This window comes from Martes martes (assembly GCF_963455335.1).
Source record: "Martes martes genome assembly, chromosome: 14".
Classification (NCBI taxonomy): Eukaryota; Metazoa; Chordata; class Mammalia; order Carnivora; family Mustelidae; genus Martes; species Martes martes.
The window spans coordinates 90,119,663-90,140,716 of NC_137902.1; positions in this window are offsets into that span (position 1 = coordinate 90,119,663).

The following is a 21,054-nucleotide window of genomic DNA, read 5'->3' on the forward strand; positions in this document are numbered from 1 at the left end:
CAAGAATGATCCCGAGCATTTCAACACCACCATGATGAACCATTTTACAGAAATAGCTCAGTTCTTTCTTGGACAGAACCAACACCTCATTGCAAACATGTCCAGCTGATGAGGGAGCGGGAGGCCGGCTGAGGACAAAGCAAAAGCTGGCACCTTGCACCCCCTCTCCATCCGCTCCCCTCGGTGATGTGTGTGACATTCCTCAGGCACCCCTGACTGCCAAAAAGAGAAACGAATAGTTAACTTGCTGAGATCACAATCCCGCAAGACAGGAGTCTCCCTTGGTTTACAAATGTCCTAGAGATCTACGAACAAAGAAGTTACATTATCAATAGCACAATTTCCAGAGGCAAATAACTCAGTTCCTCAAGCCTTAATGTCAGCCTCCCCTCCATGAACAAAACTGAAGGAGGCTGGGGTAGAAGGAAATGTAAGTGAAGTGAAGTTTCTTCTGTACCTAAATCTCACTAACAAAGACGCTTGATAGCAGGATTGTGTCATCCCACCAGGAATCTCCCAACCATCTTGATGTTAATGGCTCGCCAAAGGACAGCATTGATCAAGCCTCAGGTATCCCTGCACCTTGGAGACCTCCTTTAACATATGAAAACTGCATTCAAACCTCTGTTTCCCTGCCTTCCCCAACCTTGTAGACCTCTTTAGCATATAAAAGCTCCATTGAAACCTCCCCTTCCCTCACCTTCCCCCAACCGCAGGGTACATAACCTGCCACCCCTCACAACCCGGGGCCGCAGCTCTTCCTGCCCACGGGTCCTGTCCCCGTGCTTTCATAAACCACCATTTTGCACCAAAGATGTCTCAAGAATTCTTTCTTGGTCGTCGGCTCCGGACCTCAGCCCACCGGACCTCAGCCCACCGAACCTCACCCAGGTTCTAGAACCTCATCACAGCCATTCACTTGGAAGCATAACCAGGGTATTCCTGAGACAGGACTGCCAAGAACTGTCCTATAGCATACAGGTTTTCCCAAATAATCTAGCAACTGTAATTCCTGTTTGATACTTCAAAACAGTTATTGTTGGCCATTTCTGATGACTCAATTCTGAGACTCACTGAGTGGATCAAAACGCTTTTTGAGTTTAGGAGTAAGCATAACCCATAGTGAACACTGGAAAAGACAGCAGGGAGGTGACAAATTCCGGGTGTTCTACCGGCCCAGTCCTTCCCGGTTAGTGAGATTTAGGTACAGAAGAAACTTCACTTCACTTACATTTCCTTCTACCCCAGCCTCCTTCAGTTTTGTTCATGGAGGGGAGGGTGACATTAAGGCTTGAGGAACTGAGTTATTTGCCTCTGGAAATTGTGCTATTGATAATGTAACTTCTTTGTTCGTAGATCTCTAGGACATTTGTAAACCAAGGGAGACTCCTGTCTTGCGGGATTGTGATCTCAGCAAGTTAACTATTTGTTTCTCTTTTTGGCAGTCAGGGGTGCCTGAGGAATGTCACACACATCACCGAGGGGAGCGGATGGAGAGGGGGTGCAAGGTGCCAGCTTTTGCTTTGTCCTCAGCCAGCCTCCCGCTCCCTCATCAGCTGGACATGTTTGCAATGAGGTGTTGGTTCTGTCCAAGAAAGAACTGAGCTATTTCTGTAAAATCCTGCTTCCCTTCCCAGTCTGCCGCACACAGACTGAGCACACTGATCTGTGGGCCTCTCCGAACACTGGCTCCCTCCTTCCCACTTTCCGGCCCCATGTCCTGCATGCATTTCCTCTCACATGGCCATTAGACCCCTGAAATGATGTTTGAACCCATTAACCACCAGGGAAATGCAAATAATGCTAGGGAGAGATTGTTACCCAACCACAGAAAAGGTTAAACTCCCCAAACAAATAATAACAAACAAACAAACAAAGAACAAAGACAGGAAAACAATGTCCATTATTGGTAAGGCTGTGGCGTCATCATGAGTGTCACACACTGCTGGAGGACAAGTAACTTACGACAGTGACTTTGAAAACCAATTGATGTTATGTCTAAACTTGCAAATAACTGTACCCCATGAGCCAAAAAGTTCTCTCCTGTGTATAGACCCAACAAAAATGGATCCGGATGTGTACGAGGAGCATGTCCAAGGATACTCAGAATGGAGTTATTCATAAGAGCCAAACCCGAGAACAGTGCAAAGGCACATCAGCAGAAGAGTGGATACATTGTTACATGTTCATAGAATATTATGTAGCAGTAAATTTGAACAAATTAGTTTTCTGCAACAACAGGGAAGATTCTCTAGGATACAATACAAGCAGAAGAAGCCGGGTTCCCAAGTACATTCTGTGTGATTTTATTTGTAAAGAGTACAAAAGGTGACAAAATTCCTCCTCTGTGTTAGGATTCAGAATATTGGTTATCTTGGTGAGAACAGGAGCATGGTTTTTGGTAGGGAGCGTGAGGAGAGCTTCTGAGATGGGGGTCCCATTCCCTCTCCTGATTTGAGACTCGAGTCCCCAGAAACATCCACTCCGTGATGAGACATTATGCTATTTAACAATTTCTCTCTTTGTGTTTCAAAAAGCATTTTTTTTCATTAAACAACTTTATTTTTTTTTAAGAAATGCAGCAAAGAAGTAAATATGTTATAGTGATTGGGATATGTGTACCTATAGGACCAATTGGAAAGAATGATTAAATGTTAGCTGAACCCATATGTCTCCTCTAAGATGAAATTTTCACTGACAATATCATAAAGCTTTAACAAGTGCTATTTCCCAAGCCCTTAGAAGGGAGCCCTAATGATGGAGAACTTCATTAGCCTGCTCAGAAATATTCTCAAAAGTGGTACAAGACACAGCGTAGGAGGTACTTGCCCACAGGATGAGCGCAATTGTTTTCTGGAACACCCACGTGGGAAAAAGCACGATTTGTACTATTAAGGAAAAAATAGGCAACTGTGACTCATGCCACCTGCACACCCAGAGGAAAAGCTTCAAGGTCAATACTGACCTTTGGAAATGAATAGAACTTGTTTCAAGCTACTTTTCTAACAAGAAGAAAAAATATTTATTTTTAAATCAGGCATTCCCTTAAATTTCACGTAAGCAAATCCTCCAAAGCCCCAGTTAACGTAATCTATAAAAAATCACCTCTAAGTTGTACATGCACACACATGCACACACATACAGCCCTCAAACATGTCGATTATCTGTCTGCAGACAGCTACTTACTGAATTTCAGTGAATAAACTGATCTCTCAGTTAAGTCCCCTTTTTTCAATTAGAGAACGTAATTTTTAAGTTTAAGCCAAAATGTTGTTTTTCCTACATATTCAGTCAATGGAGATAAAGCTATAGACACTTGATCCCGCCCTGTTCTGGGCTCTGTTAGCAGAGCACTCTACGATTGCTAATTTTGTGTGTCAGTTAGACGGAGCCACGGACGCCCAGATGCTCGGTTGAACACTGTCCTCGGTGTGCCTGTGAGGGTGCTTCTGGGTGAGGTGGACATTCGCACCGGTAAACTGAGTAAAGCGGAAGGCCCACCCCCATCCCAGCCCCTGCGTGAATGGGCTCACACGATCCCTTGAAGGCCCGAGTAGAGCCAGACTGAGACAGAAGGTTTCCCTCTCTCTGCCTCCCTGGCTCTGAGCCGGACAATGCTCTTCCCTGACTTCGCTCCGCTGGGCTCCAGCCGCCTGACCGCGGAGGGTCGGGCTCTCAGCCTCCATAACCACGTGAGCCAATTCTTTATAATATCTCTGGGCTCTGTTTCTCCAGAGGACCCCTCCCCCCACCCACACACAGAGTTTTCTCACATTATTGTGTTTCTTTCTGGCCGCAGCTCCGAGTCCTCGTAATTCCACTCTCCCTGAGGTCCACCTGCTCTCTGCCCCAGAGCTGGAGCTGGACGTCCAGGCTGCCTTTCCATTGCACATTCAAATACCGTGGGGTCTTGGGCCCAGCCAGTGCGATCTGGGGCCCAAACGGCCGTCCAGCCGTGCTCCAGGGCCGCGCCGTGAGCAAAGGGCAGGAAGTGAGCAGGGTGTGATGTCCCAGGGAGGGGAGGGTTCCGGGAGACCCTTTACCTTCTTCCACTCACAACCCTCTAACTCCATCTTTGCTGTCATGGTGTCCAAGTCTGGCCCCCAAACACCAGAAGTGCTTTAAAACACACAAGGTCACTAAAATAGTTCTCCTGGAGCGCCAATAAAGAAGACAGATTAGGATACAAAGCACCTCAACCGACGTCACGCCAAACATCTAATTAAACAGAGAAATTGCCACACCTGCTTCTCACCCGCCTCTCGTGGACACGACGGGGCCACTTCTCCAGCCGTTTTCCTTTCCCTTTTAGCCAATCAGCTGCCCCAGGAACACCCCCAGCATCCCCGCAGGACCCCAGCGCGGCGCCGAGGCCGAAGCGGGACCGCCGCTGGGGTCTGATGTGTCCCTCTCTCCCGTTATCACCTCCGAAGTGTGTATCTGCTCAGATCTGTGGAGAAGAAGGCACTGGTCTGAGAACAGGGATTCCGGAGAAAACAGGAGTCGTCTCGCAGACGCTGCCCGTGCAGCTGTTTTCCGGGTCAGCCGTAGGATCAACTTGTGAATTGCTGGAACTCGTAAACCACGAGAGCATTTCACGAGCAAAGGAACTTAGGTTAGGCTTTTCTCTCCGTAGCAAGAGCGGGTATGACATACGACCACAGACGCTGCCGCTGATAGCCTTCTGGGCCGAAAACAGCAAGACGGATAGAACTTCCTTGGGTCCCGACAAAAAGCTTACAGAACAAGGCCCAGCGAGCTCTTTTGTTCTGCTGAGCCCTTAAAACAGCGGGTGAGGTTACCTTCCCTGCCGGGGAAACGATGGGCTGACCCCAGATGGTCTTCCTGTCAAGGTCATCACCGAGGTCACTAACGACGCATTCTTAATTACTCACGTTCCACCCCAGGGAAAATCGTTCTCTGTGACTTTGAGATGGATTACGCCATCTCGATTCCCTTGGCATCCGAGAGGGCTCAAGTATTGCCATTTCTCCCAACGGGGTGTGGTCTCAGCAGCACCTTTCCCTTCCCCCCTCCAGGTGTCCCTGCGCCACGGGGCGAGCACATGAACAACGCTGGTGATGACCCAAAGTCCCATTCACTTTCAGATCTTCTCCAATGTATTTTTTTTTTAAGTTCTCAGACTATCATCCCATAGGTGTGATGTCAATGTCATACACTGTCATTCTCGGTTCCGTTATGCGTCCCCAAGGCCTCTCAAACCAAAGCAGAACATCCCGTCCTGAGCTTCAGGGCAGTTAAGCGGTTGTAGGAGGATTGGAGGGAGGAAGAAGAGACTCAGAGCGTCCCCAAAGAGAACGTTTCACAGAGAGAACCAGTGGCTGTGGCCCCCTCAGTGCTTGAGTGATCCTGCGGACATTTCCCAGGGAACGTGGAAGTATTATTTCAAAGGGCCGATGCTTTGGTAAGAAGAAAGTTCTACAGTTTGTGTTTCTCAGGATGCTTCTGGGTAGGAAATGCTACGATGCCGTACGGCAAATAGAAGGTTAAAACTCAGGGTGTGATGTGCTACTCTCGTGCTCCGATTCTCCCTCCAGCTAGAAGATGGGTCTTCTGTTCTGTTCATCTAAGCTTCAAGCCCAGCTGTCAGTGAACACCCGGTACCAGCTGTCCTCAAGGGTCAGGACGCAGCTGCCCTCAGGTGCTCCTTCAGCCGCGTCTCCCCTGTTCCCGAACAACGGCCAACTCCTGTTTTTCTTCAATAAAACAATGTTTCCAAATGATTCCTTACGGGCAGCCGATGCGACCTGAATAGACTTCTGTTACTGCATCAGCTCTCATGACTCTTGTGAGTAACAGACTTGGTTATCGATTCTGTATTTACTACATATACCCACATGCTCCCCTCCCTTCCTCCCCTTCTCTTATTTTTTCACTTTATTCTTTCAATTCTTGTTTGCATACAATATTATATGAGTTTCAGGTGTACAACATACTGACTGGATATTTACATACTCTAGGACGTGGCCCCACCGCTGTCCTAGTTACTACCCGTCACCTGTCATACGAACTTGTCACTGTGTTATTGACTCTAAAACCTATGTCAAACTTTTCATCCCTGTGACCTATTTACGACTGAATTGTGTCTCCGAATCCGTTCACCTCTCCTCTGTCTTTTCAGAACAACGTTTTACGCTGATATCCTTTGTATTGTAAAACTCCCCAGACATCTTACGGAGAACTCTGTACGTTATGCAAATGACAAATATCACTTATCAACATTATGATACCTCAGCTTGGCAGCATCGCATTTCTCTCATTTGATAAATATTTAAGTTTTTTAAACATGCCCCTAAATATCCGTATTATCCTCTGAACAGTTTCCGAAACGAGCTGCAGTTTTAGGAGGAGGAAGCCACGACTCCAGGAATATCCGCGTCGCTCCTGGAGGCGTTCGGGGGCACGTAACTCAGATTCATCCCACTTCGCAGCTGCCGCCGCTACATTTCTACACGAATATGAGGGATCCTTGCTCTGCCCTGACAGAACAGCGTGAACACTTAACACTCTCCTTCATGCGAGGAGCAGGAGCGAACCAGGAGCCGGTTGGTCAAAGGAGGTTTGGGGCTGTGGCCTGAGGACTCATTTCAAAGGCGTAAGTTGAGATTGCAGGTACAGGATTCACCACATCCCTGCTTCGGGCTCCGTTCTGTGTGGCTCAGTGGCCTGGAGGGGTCTTGAGCGGACACCAGCCCTCCCTGGAGCATCTCATGCACTAGGTAGCAGCTCACAGAGTCACAGGTGTCAGCTCCCGATTTCCTGCTCGGACGTACCCGTCACCCGTCACCCTGGGTGATAAGCAGTCTCCCCTGCCTCCCGGCTCCGTCCCCCGGTGCGCCCCTGGATAAAACGTCCACCCTTGCAGAGCTTACCAAAACCCTGCTCTTTTTCACTGGAATTGACCCATGTGGACTTAGCTCTGGAATTCCAAAAGCACTCGCCCTCAGATGCCGATCATGGCACATGCCCACGGCTGCCGGGCTCTCTGCCTGCACCCTGCCTGACCTCCTTGGTGGACCTTCCAAGGAGCCGCAGGTCTCCTCCGGGGCCTGTGACCCCCTCAGGTCTCGACTGCTCTCTCCCTCGTGGTTTTGCTGAACTGTGCCTTTCCATCCAACACCCCACTCAGAGCTCTACTTAATAAATGTTAATTTAACAAAATCACAACACTGAAAATTATGGCTTGAATGGCTTTGACACAATTCGGGCTAAATAATTTCCTAGAATATAAATTGTATTTATTAATGTTGTATTTTAAACAAAGAGTCAAGATAGGCAATGAAGACTTTCACAAGGGGAAAAAAAATGCTGCTTTGCCTTTGAGTGTTCTTGAACTGTGGGCACAAGGAGCCCTTGAGAGAGGCTGACACACCTAGAGTGTGTCCATGGGTGTGAGCTCTGGAGAAGGTGATTTGGAAGGACGACCAAAATCCACGTGCCTTACGACACAGGCACTTCATTGCCAGGATTGCCCTGCAAAAGGATGTTGACAAAAATGCACGAGAGTACCCAGTGTAGTGGAGTGGATTTTAAGAGTATAACTCTAGAAAAGAATGCTGGGCAGAAAATGGCAGGTTTGAAAAAAATATTGCTTATCCCTCCACACCATACAGCTTTGTACAACTGGCATACATTGTTTTAACCTAAAAAATGATGACGATGTTAGGAGTTGTTCTGTTCTCCTACATTATACTTTAGTGTGATCTACTGTGCGTTACCAAAATGTAAATATAAATTACGGGATGGCAGTATGGTAAGAAAAACATAGACGCAGTATGGAGAAACGCTTTGAAACCATTCACCTCCCTAACTTCTGCCCTAAATTCCACAGACTTGGGAATCATGGCCAAACTAGAGCAATGTTTGTTAAAACTTGTTTAGTTTACTGTAAAGTGTTGTTTACAAAAAACCACAAGTGGTTGTTCTATTTTATTGAAAATTTACTCGTTATCATATAGTTTTTGCAACAGAGTCAAACACTCTGCCTTTGCGCCTGGGGTTAATCCCAGGGGTTCTGTTTTCCAAAGGCCCATCTTCTGAGGGAGAGGACACAGACAGGGTGACACCAGCCGTGTCCTTGCATCTGGAAAGTGAAACCTGCCTCCACCCACCCCTGTATCCCGAAACCAGAATGGAGAGGGGAGGAATCAGAACCCTCGCCTTCAATGTTCCCTACCCTCTCTCACGTGTCCACATCAGCCAAACAAAAGACACAGGGCCATATACAGCAGCGGGAGTCCTAAATTCTTCAGCTGTGGAAAATTGTGAAAAGTGTGCCGTTAGGGCGACTGTAACCCTTAGGTCCCAGGCACCAGCAACAGTCTTCCTGACATCCTGGGAGAGGACAGGTGTCGCAGTCCCCGGGGCCAGGGCTAGGCCGGCCGTGACCGTTCGTGTCTGGGAAGGGCAAGGACCACGTAGCTGAGGCTGTGCTTTCCGGCTGCTTCCGGGCTCCTCCTCTCTGCGTGCTGGCTGCGGGCTCTGCCCAGGAGAGCAGCTCCCCAGGTCCCAGGGCCGGGGCTGCCTCAACGCTCTATCTACCCTCCTTCTCCAGCAAAACAAACAAAGAGCCTGAGACCCTAAGATGCCATACACAAAAGACAAATCATATTGAAATGACTTAAAACAACGTGGCTGTTTAAAAACTGATTATGAAGAGGTAAACAAGGCTTAAACACAGTGAAGACAGAGGTGAACTCTTGCGGTGACTTGAGAGTTTAAATCCTGGTCCAACTGACTTTCAGGGAATCACAACAACCCTCCATGGGGAGACAAAGTTTTCTTAGTTCCTAAAACATTAGGAAATTTCTCATAAGGGACAATCAAAAATAACCGTTTTGGTTTTCGGGTTTTGTTTTCCCCATCAACAGGAAATGGCGCGGGGAGCGGCGGTGACATCTCCAGTTCCGCGGGACCCTGGGCCGAGGGGGAGGGACGGCCCTGCCGGCCCCAGGGACTGGGTGCACAGGGGTCTTACGGGAGAAGAACCCCCCCCCCCCCAGAGCTGGAAGGTCCATGCACCTGCGCGTGATGCTGGCGCCTGAAGGTTCCTCTGACCGTATTCAAAATTCACCTTTTCAGCCCAAGCAGCCCTGGGGACCGCGGGCCTTCTCCTCCGTCTCATCACAGAAAATCCTGCTCCCGCAGCCTTCGCAGCAGCTCAGACGCAGGCTGGTCCCATGGGGACTTCGAAACAGTCTTGACAAAGAGGAAAAATCCGTTCACACCCCACAGTGCCTTTTCTTCCTTTAAACAAAACAAGCATCGTGTCATAACTGCTCGTGAAAATGAAAGTTTTCAAGAAAATTTCCGCAGAAGAGATTTGTCAACATGCCGTGAGTGACGCCATTGCAACTTGCTCTGCTGATACAGAAATGGTTTTATACTATGCCTCTTTAAAAACATACCAACTGAATTAGTATGTAATAAGTGACATAAATGATGGGTTTTAATTTCCAGAAAAGAATAAAAATGGGCCAAATGTGATTATAATAAATAACAAAGAGACATTACATTTCAGGTTAAAATTATCGATACGATACAGACCCCAGTTCTTCGTGAACTGCTCTTGTGTTCTCTCTGGTCCTTGTGTACTTGCCCTCCCGCTCGGAAAACAGTAGGGACGGCTTTCCTGTGCTCAGAACGCGCATCTGCCCAGGAGAAGTCCCATAAGTGAAGAACACGGGATACAGAGACGCACAATGAAAGTGGGGCTTGCTAGTCACAAATGTCTTGTGTGTTTTATAATCCCACCAGTGAGAAGGCTGGAGGCATCTGTGGACATAGGCTTGTCAACACTCCAGATATGCTCAAAATGTCCTGAACATTTAAATTCAGTCACCGAGCACACAACTATTGCAATTAAAAAAAAAAAAATCAAGCTAATATTGATAAAATGAAAACCACAACACCACGAAGATACAAAAGTACTTCATAGACGGGAAAACCTTGGAAGACATTGCACAATGCCTTTTGTGACCAATATGCATGGGGTTCCCCACAGAGGTGCCCTAGGAAAGTAACGGGTGTACGTTATTTTGCGGATGAGCAGTTTTCAGGGTCACTAACGGTATCTGCAAGGGCAGACTCTATTTCGATAACCAAAACCAGGATGCAAAAAGGAAGCCTCGTGTGAGGTGAGGTGAGGTGAGGCCCACAGCAGGACGGCCTGGAGGGTACTTGCTCCTCAGGGCACAGCCTTTTGGAAACTGAAACCTCTTTCTTGAAAACTGGCCGGTGCTTAGGGCAATCAGTCCTTGTGGGGAGTCCCAGGACCACACCTGCTGGAGTCCATCCTTTTGGAACCAGTAGGCGCTCGTGCTCGCCGGGCTTCGCTGGGCTGAAGACTGCCCCACTGTCAGGGACACCATTCCCTTCTCCCGTCTTACAAGGGATGCTACTAGCTGCCGTGCGCTGCGCCTGGGCGGGGCCGCTCTACTGGAGCCTATGAGGGGTCATTTCACTGGTAGTCCCTGCTCCAAGTCAGGCTGGGGGATCCAGGTGGAGCCTTGTTCACTGCTTTAGTCTCAGCAAATAAACATATTATTAGGCTTCAAAATAAACCTGATGTGCTTAGGAATTTTCATCAAAGTATTTTCCTCAAAATGGATCAAAGACCTAAACGTGGGACACCTGGGTGGCTCAGTGGGTTAAGCCTCTGCCTTCGGCTCAGGTCATGATCTCAGGGTCCTGGGATCGAGCCCCACATCAGGCTCTCTGCTCAGCAGGGAGCCTGCTTTCCTCTCTCTCTGCCTGCCTCTCTGCCTACTTGTGATCTCTCTATGTCAAATAAATAAAATCTAAAAAAAAAATACATAAAGTACGTTAAAAAAATTTCCCTGCTATAATAACTCTTTACATTTATTGTTGTTGTTTTGTTTTTCTTTCCTTTATAACTAACTCCAGGGGTGACAGGCTCAGGTTCACTTTCAGAACAAAGCCCAGGATTTGTCCTGTGTAACATAACTAATTTACTCTCTTAATTAGTTGAAGCATGTGAAATTTCTGTCTTTATCACCAGCGTAAACATGTTCAATGTGCACATCCCACATATATTTCATACAACATTAATGAACTATGACGTCTCACACTCTAGGACAATCTGTGAGATCATTTGAACTGATAATTCAGTGATGTTGACACTGAGAAACTCCTTGCCTGGAAATCCAGACAAGACACTGGCGACAGCTGATTTATGGTGGCCAGAAACTCACCATGACCCAGGCAGTGTGGAATACAGGTAAACAATACTTGGAAATGCAATTTGATGAAGGCTATTAGTTGTCCTGCAAGGTCCAATCTCTAACAAGGCAATGGAACTCCATTCTTAGGACCTTGATTAATGAACATCTGTGATCAAACAGCTCATCGCAAGATGTATTGCCCACGACCTGCTGGCCAAAGGCAGCAGAACCAGTTGGTTTCAGTTCTTTGTGGAAAACCCCGCCTCCAATTTACATTGGAGCAACAAGTGTTTCATAAAAGAAAGATACTCTTTATGCATGATCCCTAACAGCCTTCCATTGCAATAAAAATTACACTCTTTCTATATTAGCAGTGCTTTTAAAATTAGAAACCATCTTTCTTCTCTCTTTTTTTTTTCCTAATTTGCTGCCTATATCCGATTTTCTAGCAACCAAAGGTTTTGGAAGATGGTCAGTGTGATGCCTGCTGCGGTGTGCGACAGAGATCTGCCCCACACTTCCCAGCCCCACCCCTGCCCAGGCATGGTTTCCTACCCTTAGCACTACTGTCATCTTGGACTGACAAGTTCTTTGGGTTGGGGGCTGTCCTGTGAAGGCAAGAGTATTAGCAGCATCCTTGGTCTTTGTGCATTAGAAGCCAGTAGCTTTCTCACCCCCATTGGGAGAACCAAAAATGTCTGCAGCCTTTCCCAAATGCCCTTGGTCTGAGGCTGGTCCTCTTCCAACTGAGGAAAACTCTGAGGTCCCCTTCTGCCCCCAGCCCCAGAGCTCCCTGGGTGACAGGGGAGGTCTTTGCTGTGAATAGCTCTCCATTCAGGGTATCGCTCCTGTCAGTCGGACCGCCTCCTTCAGTCCCGTACGGGTGTCGATGGCGTGAGCTCCCGCTGACTGCTAATCCCCATCTCAGCGTCTGCTTCCCACCGAACCAGCTGTGTGACAGACACCGGATTTCCTCAGTTCACAGAGACACATTTTTATCACACTTTATCATCAGTGAAGTCAGATTGTCCTCAAATCGATGGCATGCTATAAGTTCATTGGCAGCCTGTTTTCTTTCTTGAGGTAAATAAAATAAGCCTTAAAATGAATCCTGTTTTAGTTGATTAAATATAATAGATAAAATGACAATTTGGCGTGAGAAAACAGTGCCTTCGCCTCAGATCACCCAGTGCTTTAGTCAAAGTGCTGGCTGGGGAGGGAGGGTAAAATTAGACACCTGCGCCAGCTAATATTTCGGTATAGCGATGATTTATTATTTTATATAGTATATTTAAAATTATTAATCATGAGAGATGATTATGCATGTTCCCATTCATCCAGACACTATGCATGTGTCCAGGTATATTTAATCTATGTTTTAATAGATTATAAAGTGATAGACACAGACAAAGCCGCCATATTTTTTTAAACTCTATTTTCTCATTAAGTTACCTTCTTGAAAATATACATGTGAAACCAGTGTCCTCTGTTCCACATTATATTTATAGCCTCTAGGTCATGACCTGTCTGCACCCCTAACCTACCTCCCGGCTTCTCTTGTCCCGAGTCAGCCCGGCAGAACTGCAGTTCGAGGCACGTGTCCTGAATACGCCCTCTCTCCTCCTTTAGAAACCTTGGCTTTGTTGCAAGCGGTTCAATGTAGTTGCCGTCTGCTGGTACGTAATTGTCTGTGATCTGGCATTGGGCTAGAGATTCTTTTTTCCTCTTCCAAACCAGTAAAGTACTAATATAATGTGGGTTTTTTCAGCTTTCAAAATTGTGTCTAATTAAAACAGATCTGAATTATTTATGCATTAATACTCCTTTTACTTTTTCAAGACGTTTAAAATATTTTGAGCTACGGTGAAACTTTCAACATTAAATTCTTCGAAGGCTCTCAGTGGAGCCACATGTGTACATTTAAAAAAGTAGCCATCATTCTCAGAAAAGACAATTTTTAAAAAAGAGTGTTACATAAAATGTGGGCTACTTGATGGAGCATCCTTATTAAATAGTCATGGAAATAGATTTCCAACGTGAGACTGACACCACAGTTGACTGAGAACAAGCTGTAAAGTCAAACACTCAAAGTCAAACCATAATTTCAATAATTGTATCTTGACAATCACGTGATGGCCTCACCGTGTCCTTGTGTATAAAGTAACAGCCCTTTTATAATGTCATTGGTGGCTTACCTTGGACATCGTTAAGGCAAGTGATGGGGCAGCCTTAAATTCTCGGGTGGCCCAGGTCTCTCTGGGGAAGGTCCGAGACTTCACCTTCCAAAACCCACGACACCTAGAGACCCGAGATCCGGGGGATTTCCACTCACAAGGCAAACAGTGGACTCTGGACCCAATATCTCAGTTTCTAGCTCAAATAATGACCCAATCAAATGCCATTTAAGTATCTTTAGGTCACCATCAATCCGTGCACATCTCATGATCTGATCAGTTGATTATAAGAAAGAAGCCACAAGACAGAATGCTTCATCAGCTCTTTTTTCGGTCAGCAATTAAGACGCTGTAGTTCTTGCCGGGAGCGTATTGATGGCAGCTCCGATGCCCCCCCGACCTTCGTAAAATGCCATCCCGTCTGCTCTCAGGTCCCATCTCACTGCTAGCGACAGCAGCACCAGCTACTTTTGAAACTGTTGTGACCGGGGCTGCCGGGGGCCCTAGTTAGCTCTGCGATAATGCTAGTTTAATTGAACCGGAGAATGAAATTAGCCCAACCTCCTAAAAGTTGTTCCAGATACGCTGACAAAGGGAAGTCGGAAGTGAGCAAGAAAACGGCATTTAAAGAGCAAGCAGACTTCCCTAAAATAAAATGGTCTGGTTGATTTAATGAGACCATCTTGAAAAAGTGAGTAAAGCGGTTTTGGCTTTGGTGACATTTCGATACATGACTGTTTCCTTGAAAAACCGAATCAAAAGCAAAAACTAACCACTATACTTTTTTTCAAATTGTCAAATTCTGTGTTTTCACGAGTTCCATTTACTTTACAAAGGAAAAAAAAGTCTAAGACTTTTTTCTCTGGGGGTTAAGAATTCAAGTTGAACAAGTGCATTCATTTTTCTTTTCTTGCCTTTTTGCAGAAGAGCAGAGCGTCAGAAACCCACGGGCGCGAAGGCCTTCAGGGAAGGGTTCGTGTTGCAAAACGCGAACGCACCCGCCGGGAGGAAAACAGTGTTTCTGGACGCACCAGACGCGGAGCATACGCGTCTGTATTCGGGTCAGGGACAAGTTTCGTGGCATTTGTTAGTTTGGTTGCTTTGCTCGCGGGGCCCTTCTCAACCGGGTACCGGAGTACGGGAGGCGCGGAGGAGCGATGACCCGCGCGCGACAGGGCAGCGCCGTGACCCGCTCCCGCGTGGATCCGCGTCGAGCAGCCGCGGCGCGACCCCCGTAGCTGAGAAGTGAGACCAGGGCGGGTCGCGGCCCCGAGCAGCCGGTGCGGGAATCACTGCGATGTCGTCTCAGCGTCTCTCCTCTCCTCCGGTTCCCAGGACTGTTACTGTTCTCCTGCGGGACGCAGGCCGCGCGCGCCGGTCCTTAGGGCCCCAGCGTGACCGTGGGCCTCGGGTCGTGACTCGCAAGCTCCGCCAGAACCAGGGTCCCGCGGTTCAAGGGTTTGCCTGGCGCTCTCCTTGCAAACTGCTGCAGGCTTTTGAAGCCTTCCCAAGGGATTCTTAATCCAAATGCACGTCGATTACGACGATACAATAAAAGATGAATATTTTGGAAGTGTTAAGAGTGCTGAGGTTTTGTTTTGTTTTGTTTTGTTTTTTCACTAAAAGCAAAGAAACAGGATAAACCTTTCTTTGAACACATTAGAAGAAAGGACTTGACTGTCCCAAGTCATGACGCAACAGAAAGGTTTTCTGGAGAAGCAAGAAATGTCTGATTAAACTTTGTGAGTGTGGGGCTTTCCACAGCAAGTGCACAAGAACGGAGCCTCCCTCGCGTCCGGAGGCCAGGCCGTCCCTCCGGGGCTCTTCTCCCGAGGTGCTTTCACATAAAGGCCGCCGCCTGCCCAGCGGGGGTTCCCTTCCCCCATGGGAAGTGACGTCGAATGCCACCCACGGAAGGGAAAAGTGAGGTGATGTTCTGTCTTTCTCCCGACCAACACTTTTCTATGGTTGTGGCTGAGGCTGAATCCATATAAGTTTTGGCACCGGATGTATTCATGTTTGCATTAGATCAACCCACTAACGTATAAGACAGAAACATCGAAGAGGACCATCCCTTTAATAAATGCTGATGGGAAAACTGAACAGGCACCTGCCAAACAAGAAGACGGATTTGATGGATGGTGAGGTGACGCGCGTGCCGGTTATCCCGACGGTGAAGATACTCCCACCGCGCGCTTGCGTCCCTCATCACCACACCGTACCCTCAGTACACTCCGGTTTTACTGGTCGCCGGTACCTCAGTAAAGCGGGAAGACGAAATCGAATCCCCAACGGCCAGATGCCGGCTGAGCAAAGTGAAGTAAACACCCTCGCACTTGGGTGTATGAAGTAAATGCCAAAGTGACCCGGACATTTGGAGAAGCCCTTTTGCTCCCTACTTAAAGGGAATACATCCAACCACCATGTTTTAAATGGATTTAACATTTTATGAGAAAGGATGATTTTTAAATATCAGTAAAAAGATTTGTTTCTGACTCGAAGTCATGAGGAAATGCTCTCCTTTAGAATGATTGGTAGAGAAACTGGTGTCTCAGGGATTCCGGTTAGGAAGATTCCCGAAGCCAGGGTCACGGGGAACGTGCAATGAATCAGTCACTCATTGAATTGCCGCTGAGGGTTAGACGCCGATTCCAGAAATGAGGTACTGTTATCCCTGTTTTATAAACGAGGTTGGGGGAACGTGTTCTCAAGGTCACGGTTAACTTTCCTCCTTCCTTGGCAGAAAAATGTGTGCCTAGTGACTGAAATTACAAAGAGGAGCACAGGCGTGCTGTCCCGCGGGGCCTTTAGCTAGATGGATAGATGTGCCGAAGGAAACGGAAAAATCCATCTCAAATTTACGTGTAATCAGAAAGGATTACTGAAGCCGGCGCTGCCGATGGAGATAAGTGTCGGGGGGACTTTGCTCGCGCTCTCACTCGATACTTCAGACGGCCCAGTCGGCCCTTCTCTACCGAACACCCTTCTAAGCCGCAGAGACAATCATCACGTTTGCCTTCGGCATCATCTACCGGGACTCTGCCTGCCTTCGCGGATCTCGCTGAGGAGATTAGGACTGAAGAGAGTAAATCAGTCTGATCTGAAGTGTGCATTCCAGAACACGCGAGTGCTTTTTCGGGATTTCGAGGGATTCCCAGGGCTGTAGGGCAGGAACACAACGGAACGCCCCTTCGGCCTCATCTCCCACAAACGGATTCTAAATCCCTCTCTGATTCCACCATTCGGGGCTACTTTGTTTGGCTTAATGAAAATTGTAAAGCAGACAAAGGAAAAACACCAGTCCCCAGGCGGCCAGGCTCCTGCAGGAAGACCTGACGTGGGAGGGCTCGTCCCTGGAGTCTGGCCAAGTCAGACCCAGCTGTGGGTGTGGAGCCCTTGAGGCACGGCGGCTTCTCGGTCTGCTAAACACTCGGCCGAGCCTAGCAGATGCCTCATCGCCTTCGCAAGATTGTCTAGCTGTACCCACCGAGTCAAGTCCCCTCCGCTGGGACTGTGCGGTACGTGTACTCCTCTGTCACCAGACCATTACGGCTCTCTAAAAACTATATTTTATTGCCAAGAAATATCCTTTATTCTTTCTTTTCTGTCTCTTTTCTTATTTTTTAAAATATTTTTCTCTCATCTTGTTTAAGTCACTAACCGAATCAGTCTTATTTACTCCCTAGATATTTTCAGAAATCCATATTTTGGTGACAACTATTCTATTTTTGTTCTATTTTCAGTGCTTACATGTATTTATATCCTCCTCTTATCTGCTTTGATTCCACTTATTTATTTTATTTTCTGATTTCTTCGGTGGAATTTCTGCTTTGGCATTTTAATAACTTTTGTTATAGAGGTATATGATGAATTTTTATAAATTCTCTATGGACACACAGAGGATGCATGTTCTGTGTTGAAGGTACTACCTAGTGTATCTTCATGAAATGGGGCTTGTTTGATTAAATGATTTGTGCCCTCAACATGAATGCTCATTTTCCTCCGATTTAATTAGTGCATTTCTGAAAAGTGTGTGTTATATTTATATGTCACATAAATGTTGTATGTTATTATTGCTATTATTGTTATGATTATGCTATCTATTATATAACATATATTGTGTATATTATAATTACAACATGTTATAGTTATTTTCTTTCCCTCAAGACCTATGTGCGCACCAGGAAGTGCTTGCACTCCGTGTCTGCTCCGTGGCTTAGCTCATAATGTTGTGACACATCTTTGTTGGCCGTGACTTTGGTTCTTCTGGGTCTCAGTTCTTCAGATCAACTTCTTTCAGCAAATGTTGACATTGTATCCCGTAATCTTTATCTCCGTCCATTTAATTTCAATGTTACTTTGTCCGTCCATGTGATTCTCATGAAGAGCATCTTACCGAATTGTGCTTTGTGTTTCTAAACCTGATTGGACTGTTACACTTTCAGGAAGTGATTTCAGGATCGGGTGGCCCTGCCGGCCACCACCTGCCAAGAGATGGCCGGGGTTCCTCCTGTCTGATTCCTTCCACGCCTTCGGAGTATCCGAGATCACTGGGCATCCGCTTCCTCCGTGGCTGCCTGTCCAAAGCTCAGCTTGAGCCTCAGGAAGAGGGGCCAGAGCTCTGTCCCCTCGTGAGCTCCATGGACATGCCCAGCACGTGGTCTGCAGGGCTTTGCAACTCAGACAGAAGGCACAGGCTTAGGACAGACACTCAGGATACATCGGAATATATGGGACCGTAGAGGTCGCAGTATCACCAATGGGACCAATGGGATGTGGAATCGTAGAAGCTTAGCGGCAGAGAAGATTCTAGAAGGTAATGGTCAGTGCTATTAAATGCTGTCTGGATGTCATAAAATGACAAAAAACTATGCTTGGATTAAGTTTCAGAGAGGCCATTAGTTATCTTGGGCAGAGCAGGTTCTGTGAAAAGGGAAGAGAGAGCAGATGGAAGTTATCTGAGGTGCAGAGGGCAGGGGAGAACTGGAGACGGAAACCCTCTCAGCCCCAGTATCTCACCCGATTTGATCTCCTGGGGCATGAAGTCGGCCACCTTCAGCACAGTTCCTGCCCTTTCCCACCACAACCAGGAGGCTCCGTGGGGCACACTTACCTCTCCTCGCCCTGACTCCTTGGAACCACCTCCGCCTCAGGACGTCCATTTCAGGTCCCAGCCCACGGGGAGAGGCAAAGCCCATCCCACACTGTTATTGGGATCGCAGGGAACCAACCTTGTCAATAGTAAGGGAAGAAGGCTTTATTTTAGTTTATTCTTTATGTTTTTCAGTGCTGCCCATCAGAGAAGGGGAGAATGTAGTACTTAATTCACCAGGGAAATCTCATAATTTACTATTTCTTAAAAAACCCTAATTTAAAACTTTTTTATTATTTACCTCATACATATTTAGTGGGTTTTTTTTTTTCACTTTTTTTTAAATCACCTCCTCACCAGAGAATGAGATCTCTGACCTCAGGAAATTTCCTGTAAGTAATTCCTAGCAGTGGTTACTGGTGGGCGGCTACTGTCCTCAGAAGCTTCAAGTGTGACGGGGTAAATGTGCTTCTTAATTCCCACCCCAGGGGTCCTCATCCAGGTGGGGTCTGCCTTCCCAGCCCACTTCACTGTGAGGTCTTGATTTCCACTTGTCTCAAGATCAGAGCTCTGTGCCGAACACTCCAGAGGCTCAAGTCTAATTACTTAAAAAAAATCACTTTGAGAAATGAAATGGGATTCTAAGAATCATTATATGAAAAAAATTAGTATTCATAAAAGTACAGAGATTAATATAATGCACTTTTTACCCAGAAGGAAAGGAATGTGATTTTGTAATATTTGCTTCCATTTTTTAAATTATAGACATAAAATGGTCTGATAAAGTTGAAATACTCCTTGTACCCCTCTATTTGGGAGATGGGAATACGGTATATAAGCCCCTCGTTCGTGGTCTCACACATTTCTATATGTATATTCACATCCGTCTACAGTATTGGTTTGTAATTCTGTCGTGGGTTTCAAACAAACTCATGCTGGGTGCGATGTCGTGCAGCACACTTTCTCCCCCAACGTTATCCTCCCAAGATCTACCAGTGCTGGTAAATGCAGATCTGTAACAGTCGTTTGAGAATCATGTACTGTCCCATCACACGAGTGGACCAGGTGCTCTTTGTCTGTCCCCTTCTCCTCTCCGGAAGCCTTGGCCTTGGCCAGGAAGGCACACTGTGGGGCTCCTTCCCGTCATCGTTGTCGGAGATCTGGCCTGCCTCTGCCACCTGGCCAGACGGGTGTCTCTGCTTTATGGCGAGTACGATAACCCCACAAGGCACTTGCTTTGTTATGTTTTTGTCCAAAATACAGACTGTAGGTATGAGGCCCGTCTCAGGGGGGACACTCTCCCATCCGTTTCCTTGTGTGCTTGGCCCTTCCCATCCGGCGAGCGGCGCTCCTGGCTGGGATGCATTTCCTGCTGGTCTTTATGGTGCTGCTTCCTCTGACCCCCATGCAAACCCTCTAGCCCTGCGGAAGGAGAAGTGCTTTCCTTCGTGCCTCTGTGTGTAGGAGGAGTTCTTACTGCTGAAGTTGATCCTACAGTCCTACAGACGACAGGAATGCGGAGGTTTGACCATTTAATATTCCTCTTACATCGCGTGAGCCGCGAATATAATAAACACGACAGAGAAGGGGGCGATCAGTGTTGCCGGCGACTATAGCACAAGGCAGAACTGGGACTGGGGCCGAGCCCTGAGGCGTGGGCAGGTTTGGGTGCTGGAGAGGAGAGGAGGTGGGTGCCCAGAGGGGAAACAGAGGGCGCAGCCCAAGGAGGAAGCCGTGGGAGTGGTGGGAGCAGCAAGAAGTTTTTTCCAGGGAGAGGAGCCAAGTGCTGTAGATAAAGAAGACAGCATCAAACCTTGAACACCTGTCTTGTCGGATGCACAGAGCTCCCCACGGGAGATGCCGCACCAGAGTCCCGTAGGTGCGGAGGGAATCCAATAACAACACAGAGATAAGAACAAACAAGTCACAAATCCAGCTACAGATTCCACGTTAATTAGCTTCATCACTTCCGTGTAAATGTGGACTCTGATCTTCAAGATAGAAACTTAATAAGAGACTTGAAGATAATTTCAAGTCATTGTTTTTGTCAAGGATGATGGTGTGAAGGAACAGGAGTTGAATTAATGAGAGGAATGGTCACTGGACACCACGAGGACAGTCTCCAGCTGGGAGGCGGCAGCCCCCGTGCAAACAGCTGCCCACGAGGACAGCGCCACGAGGACAGCGCCACCACCCACACAGCCGCCCGGAACGCGTGTGCTGCCCCAGCGCCACCACTCACACAGCTGCCCGGAACGCGTGTGCTGCCCCAACGCCACCACCCACACAGCCGCCCGGAACGCGTGTGCTGCCCCCTGCTCCCGGCCACCTGCTCCGGCACCGACTGAGCCCGGGGCCCAGTCCATGCCCCAGGAGAGTCAGGCACTGCGGGGTCAGAGCCCACGTGGCCTGGGCCTCCCACCAAATCTTACAAAGTGAGGGATTTCCAAAACGTGTTGCAAAGACCACTAAAACCCCTGACAACTGGCCGTCCTACCTACACGCAAACTGGATCTTTTCCTAGGGGGTAATTGAAATAGGTTCGGTGACTTTCTCCTGAAACGGCTTAAACAGTGATGCTAAC